Below are 7,408 nucleotides of genomic sequence, written 5' to 3'. Positions count from 1 at the left end.
TGGATGGAGGTCAAGCAGTGAGAGAAAAGTCACAATGGACATATTTTATAGCTGTCACTAAACTAACAGTGCTCAATAAAGCCAACTCTCATTCCAAGTAGATTTTACTTTTTGTGTCCAGTAGATTTTGCCATTATAAGTAAATTATAGGAAAACAAAAGGGAATATACCTGATGATATTGTGAAGATGCCTGGTGCAAGAAGATATGGAGTGTTAGTCAAAAGTGTTCCATGACCTAAATAAGGAGAACTTTGTATTAAACATTTCTGTAGAAAGAAAAAACCCCCACTCTCCAAAGCCCTCCCAAAGAACACTCCACCTTCCAGAGCCACACTCAATCAAGTGAAAAATTGGACCAGGATAAATAATCCTCAATTTGACACATTTTGTTAGCTGTCCATCAAACCCCTTTCTCTCTTTTTCTTGGACGCACTGCTACACTGCAGTTGCTAGCCTCTTTTGCAGGTATGCAGGACTGTGTGATGGAGTTCTAGCTGATGGGATGTGAACCAAAGGATGTGTGCCACTTCTAGGGCTGACCTATAAAACCTCCCATGTGCTCTCTTCCCTTTCACGTCATTTTCCCCTTGGTGCCCGTCTGTTATAGAGGATAGAACCACTTGTCAGCCTGGGTCCCAGAAAGACTGTGTGGAACAGAGAACTCAACCACTCGCCACAGTCTGTCCTGGAATGTTAAGTGAGAAATAAATGTCTATTGTGTCAAGTCATCACATTTTTGTGCCTATTTACTGTTGTTGCCCAGCCTCCCCTAATACAGAACCATTTCAATACTAGCATTCTAGGATCAATGTCATGAACTATTAGCCTTTTGTTTGAAAAGAGAAGCAGATGGGGGAGGTTATGCATGTGTGGGGGCAGACAGTATAAGGCCAATCTCTGTACCTTTTGTTCAGTTTTGCTGTGAACCTAAAATTGGTCATTTAAAAAAGCCTATTTTTTAAAAAGAGAGAAGCATCTCCAGCTCCACCAATCCTGGGTGGGAAACTGTTTTGGTGATAAAATAAGAATATCTTCAATAATAATGATTAACAACTTCCCAGCATGACTATTGTGTGCCAGACACTGTACTAGGTGTTCCATGTACATTATCTCTAATTCTCAGACTACTCCTGCTTGGTAGACATCAGGTTACACAGATGAATCTGCTCTACAACATTTAGGTACAAGAAATGGCACATTACCTTATTTTCCTAAATCTAGAGAGAGGTCCGCTCTCTGCAAAAGGATAAAAGAGTTAGTCTCAGTCATATTTCGGGATTCCAAAACATGTAAGAACAAAAGCAGTTCACTGGGTGCTTGGAAAACAGAGAAGGGCTTCTAACCTTGGCCATCAGGCCCACAGGCCCACGGGCTCCACTCACAGGCAGGTGGCTCCACGTGCTCCATGACTAGCATGGACACGTCTTGTTCCCTGTGACTTCTCAGGCCATAGCTCTTAGTCAGTCCTGGTATCCATGAACTGGCCCTTCACAAGCCCTACGCCTCTTACACAAAACACCATCATCTTCCCTGACTCCAGGAGTGAGTTTCTCTTCTCTTCTCAGGGTCGGCTTCCTCTGCCTCACCAGCTCCAAGTTCCAGCCCCCATCAATTTTCCAGATGTCTTGGTGAGAGGCTGTCATATTGGGACCTGCAACTTATGCAGTAAGCCATTACGGTCCTGAGGCAAGGGCATCCACCTACTGTCTTGGGATGGAGAATAGCAAGAAGAAAGGTAAGTTGTTATATTAACAGATCATCGTACCATATTCATATGATAAGCTGGGTTCAGAGAGGTTAATCAAGTTGCCCAAGGTAACAAATTATTCAGTGGCAGAGCTTCAGTTCAAACCTAAGTCCACCTGGTTTCAGGGTTTAGAGAACTTTCTACTATTCCATGAAGCCCCTTCTGGGACAATTCAAGGCATGCCAGAGGCTTAAGTGGCCTTTTATGACAACAGGAAATAATCACAAATCATCCTAAATAAAATGAAATATCTGAAAGACTCATTGAAATCCAAGTCTTACAGAGTCTTTTCACTGAAATCTCAACAGTCGCCCAAGCCTGGTATTCAAATAGCTACTTTCTGCTTATACAAACACACATATTATATACACACATACAAATAAGCAAAGTGAAATATTAAAATCATTAGTCATTAAGTTGCAATATCATTTTGCAACTAGAATTCTAAAATCAGATACCTAATGAATTATCCTCTTTGAAAAGCATAGACAAGTAAATCTTATTTGACCCATATGACAGCCTTATAAAGATTTCCTATTTAAAGACTTATTCACACACAGAAACATCTGAATATTTTTTAAGAAAACAGAGAAGAAGTTTAATACAACAAGAGAACATTATTTGCCTTAACTCAAATTCAGTCATTATTAAGAAAAATGGTGATGACTTGGAAGGCCTGAGTTCTAGTCTCTCCTCAGACAATATAGTTATATTAACTTTGAGTGAAACACAATCTCTTTAAATCTCATTATTTTCATCTATCCTTTTAGTTCTCTCTCTTTTTTTTTTCTAATTCTACATTTCTGGAAAAATAGGTACCTCACTTAGGTAAAATTAATGACGTTTCTTGGTTCATATTTGCAGCTAGTGTAGTATAAAAAGATGTAACAGAAATAGGAAGTCAGAGAAAGGAAAATGAAGAGAGAAGAAGAAAGGAAGCATGGAAGGACGCAAGGAAGAGAGGGAGGGAGGGAAGACGTGAGAAAAATAATTCTCATTATCATCCATATTTCTCAAGGCTGGTCACTTTCAGTTCTTTGGAATCAGTCTGGAATATTGCACACTTTGGGTATTCCACTCCCACTGGAAGGCCCATACCTCTGGAGAAGATGGGATGAAACAGGATGTCTTAGCCTGAAACCATTCAATATGTGATTTATCTAACTCTGTTCTGATTCCACGCACTTCATGCAACCCTTTGATTATAATCCAGCTTCCAAGGCCTCCAGGGACACAGTGTGATGGTCAGACTGATAAAGGTTTTGTCGTTTGCATAGATTCTATTTCTCACTATAAATTGATAAACTGGAATGTCACTAGATGCTATCAAATAGTTAGCTGCTGCATTGACCAACAAATATCTAATTTTTTAGGAAGACATAAAAGGAGGACAGAAATGCAAGTGGAAACAGAAAAATTCATTGGCAGACACAGTGTCAGACTCAAAAGAACCCACTCATCATCTTGCACTTACCTTCTGATGATGACAAGAGGAAGTGCCTCTACCATGGACCCACACTCTATGAATGGCTATTTACTGTGCAGCAAAGATTTCCTTGACAACGACATGTACAGAGAGGACACAAGGTAACATTCCACAAATGCCAGTTTGGATTTTCTCATCCAGTGGCCTAAGTTAGGTCTGACTTCCAAATCTGTGTTTCAAACCATCATAGGGATTCACGCTCTAGTAATTCTAAGTGTGCTGGTTAGTATTGCCTAGCATCTATGTCATTGATTTGATTGATCTTTAAATCCTGGCTCCTCCTTGGGTAGCTGACTTAATTAAGTTGCCTAACGTATAAGCAGCCTTTTCAAATCTTTGTAATGGGCATTTAGCACAATGCCTAGAACATAATGAGTGCTCAACACACATTGCCTATAATAATAATAATATTTTAAAAATAATAATATTTGTCATTGCTGGGCAATGACAAATCAGTATACTGTAAACTCCTTATTTGTTTTGGAGAGCCTTGAAGACAGAAATGGATCTTATCTCATAGGTCTAACCTTAGGGTCAGGACATAACACATGGTAAAGCTCAATGAGTATTTCTTAAATAGGATATATATGGAAGTTGTACAAAACTAAGGACTACACTGTACATCATCACCATACCTCTCTTCCAATCCCCAGAAGCCCTTTAGCAGTAGGCAAACACCCCATGTCATGAAGCCCGGCCCATGTTTGTTTTCCTCTGTAACACTCAGGTGATCTCCAGAACACATCACTCTCTACTCTCTCAATAAAATAATTCACCAGTCCTGCTACCATCCGTGATATTCTCTGTCCTCTCCCACAGCAGATACATGCAACCAATGGTCATTCCTCCTCCTTCTCTCCATTGTTGTTGCCAGCATCTCTGCTCCCCAAGTCCCTTTCTACAAAATTCCAGGGGCAAGTAGAGAATTCCATGGCAACACACTGTAACAGTTTTCTGGGACTGCCATAACAAAGCAGCATAGACTGGGTGACTTAAACAAGAGAAATTTCTTTCCTCCGGTTCTGGAAGCTGGGAGTCCAAGACGTCAGTGTGTCTGGTTTCTTGCGAGCCTCTCTCCTTGGCTTGGAGGTGGCTGCGTTCTCTCGGTCTTCACGCGATCATCACTTTCAGTGTGTCTGTGTCCTAATCTCCTCTTCTTATAAGGATATCAGGAATATTGAATCAGGGCCCACCCTAATGACCTGATTAAAACTTAATTACCTCTGTAAATACCTTATTTCTAAATACAATCATATTCCGAGGTAGTGGGGGTTAGGATTTCAACACGATTCAGCCCATAACACACACCAAGGATTTCTTTTGGTTACCAAAGCATCCTGAGGTTCTGTGACTTCTTACTGGTGACCAATATGATAAACAGAAAAAGATTCATTAGAAGCCAAAGTGCAATCACATGACACCAATGATGATTCCCCCAAATCCCTCCAGTGAAAGGCAATTATTATGTCCACATTTGGACAGTCATTAGCCAAAGGGTTTCTACCATAACAATTGTAAGGACTTTCTGACTAATATAGCAGGTGGAATTTCTAAAGGTTCAAAATGAAAACAAAAAACAAACAAACGAAAACCACTAGGGGAAGACGAGAATTCTAAAGGAAGTTAGTTACTAAAAGACACTGGCAAGCCATAGGCAGAATTTTCTTACTATTAAACAGCACTACACTGACAAAATCTAAATCCAATTAAATTTTTTGTAAAACATCAACCTTTGCAAATATCAAGATTCTGAACCTGCTCTTTTTTCATTCCTAAAAATATCACCAATGATGGTGTCAGATTTGGACTTTACCTATCCTGGAAGGCTTTCTTTGGGCAGAAGGTGGCAAAAGACATTAACTGTGTAAACCTAAATCCATCAATAAACAAAATAAGTAGGAGACACTGTAAAATGGTGAACATCCTGATTTTGAACTACTTTAATTAAGTTTCAAAACAAAAAGGGGGCAATGAGCTTTTTCCCCTTGGAAAGAGAGAAACAGCAGAAACCACTTTTGTGTTTATACTGAAACAAGTCCACCGAGCATCCTCTGTAAACATGAAATAATGGTCACATAATATGAAAAATGAAAACCCCTTATTACTTATTGAACTGGATCCCATGCTCACGAGAAGCCTTTCAAATGAGATTCTCAAAGGACCTTATAAATGCTCTCTCATTATTGTTTGCCTTTGTTTGAAAAGGTAAGGCAAGTTACCTCATCTCATTGCAGAGTTAGGGTTTAAGACAAAGGTTAAAAGAATTATATAAAGTTAAACCAAATCGGCCAATGATAGAGACCAAGGGTTGTTATCTCTTGAGGACTGAAAGTTTCTTTTTGAAAAATTAAGCAACTTAACTAATTATTTTTAGGAGAGCATTTCATTATCTGTATATCAAGGTCCAGGAAGAAAAATCACAAAATAATAACTATGCTAAATAAAAAAATCAGTGTGGTTTCCAGAACCCTTTCTATTCTGTGTACCCATCCATGTGGCTGGAGATCTGAAATGCTATTTAAGTCTCATTTTCCTTCAGAAGCTAACCTCTGTGGAATAAAATGCTGCTAAGGGAGAAAAAAATCTTTTCTGTCATTTGACTTTAACTTATGATAAATTAGCTTCAACTAGTTTCTTAGAAAATTGCCCAAGAAATGACTACAGAAAATTAAATACCAAGACTTCAAAGAGGCAAACACACAGCCTTCAAATTCCGACCTCAGAGAATAATCCTCCCTTTCTCATGCTTTGGAGAGATGTGAGTAAAGAAATCGTACTAGGGCATGGTAATGAACCATCTTTCAAATGACTTTTCTATCAATCTTCTTTTCAAAGGGTAATAAAGTGATGATTATTTCTAGGCAGTTTCTGGGAAGTTATCATCTCATTTCAATAGTCACCAGTAAGAAGGACGGTACGCTGGTATTATCGCCACAACGATAAGGGCAAGAACTGGTTGAGAATTCAACAGACAAGGTGTAGGTTGTTAAAAGCTATTTCCTGGAAAATTAAAACAGAGAGAGATCAAAAGAATTGTGTTGGGTCTTAAGGAATTGGTAATCATTCCCTTCTAGATTAAAAATGCAAATCTGATTTATTAACTAGTGAATGAAATCCATTATCATGTGAGGGTTTTATTATTTCTTTCAACAAATAATGTTGAAAGCTTATTATGTGCCACACTTCGTGCTAGATGCCGGTGACTGATGGAGAAGGGTGACAATCCATGGCAGGAGCATCTGTGTCATGACTTCTAGAACCTGAGTGATCCGTCTCAACTAAAACAGTAACAACAAAATTTTTTTTTTTTTTTCAATTTTTGATTAAATGGTTGGTAGGGAAGTTTTAGTCACCCGGTACTTGTTTTGCAAAGCTACAGAAAATAACAGGGTGAGGAACACCCAAAACTATATCTGATCTCATTCCCCAGAGTTGTTAGAAGTTTTAAGATGTCATGGGGCAAAAGTCACTCCAGGAATGTACAGCCCCACGGAGGGGAATACCCATGCACAGGATGCCTTCAGGAAGGACTCCCCGGAACGTGGCTGCTTCTCTGGTCCCCAGGTTCAGCTTTCCATCTGTGAGATTGGCTAAGGGCTCATACAAGGATTATGCAATCCATTTTTCCTCAGTGGTTCCTAAAACCAGCCCCATCTATGTCCTTTTATTTGCCCTAATTCTCTTATTCCAGTCTGAACCTACTGCCCACTGGCAGATAGGGTATGGAATACATCTCTGGATTCAACATTTGCCCAGAAGTCAAACTTTTTAGCACTCACCAGAAATCCAAACTTGTAACAACAACCAAAAAAGAAAGAAACACGAGATATAACACTTTCTGAGGGCAAAGAAATGTTATGTTCATTGCACCCTCATCACTTACACACCACAGGGAAGGCACTTAATAAATATCCGTTGAATAAAATTAACCAAATGGATGAATTCATTCATTTGTGGTCATGAATCAAAGTCATGATTGTCACATTGGTATCTGCATGCAAGCTATCCCACTGTGACCTTTGCCCAGCAGCTGGTTCACCTTTTTAGAATGTTATTCGGGTGATTTTTCTTAAAAAGAGAGTGAGAAAATCATAACACAGAAAATTAAAATCAAAATGTGTTTTTTCAAGTTCCATTCCAGGTAACAAATATTTGACCAATGAATCTTTTAGTT

Source organism: Grampus griseus (genome assembly GCF_964374135.1).
Source record: "Grampus griseus genome assembly, chromosome: 6".
Taxonomy (NCBI): Eukaryota; Metazoa; Chordata; class Mammalia; order Artiodactyla; family Delphinidae; genus Grampus; species Grampus griseus.
Note: the sequence above shows the minus strand (reverse complement) of the source record.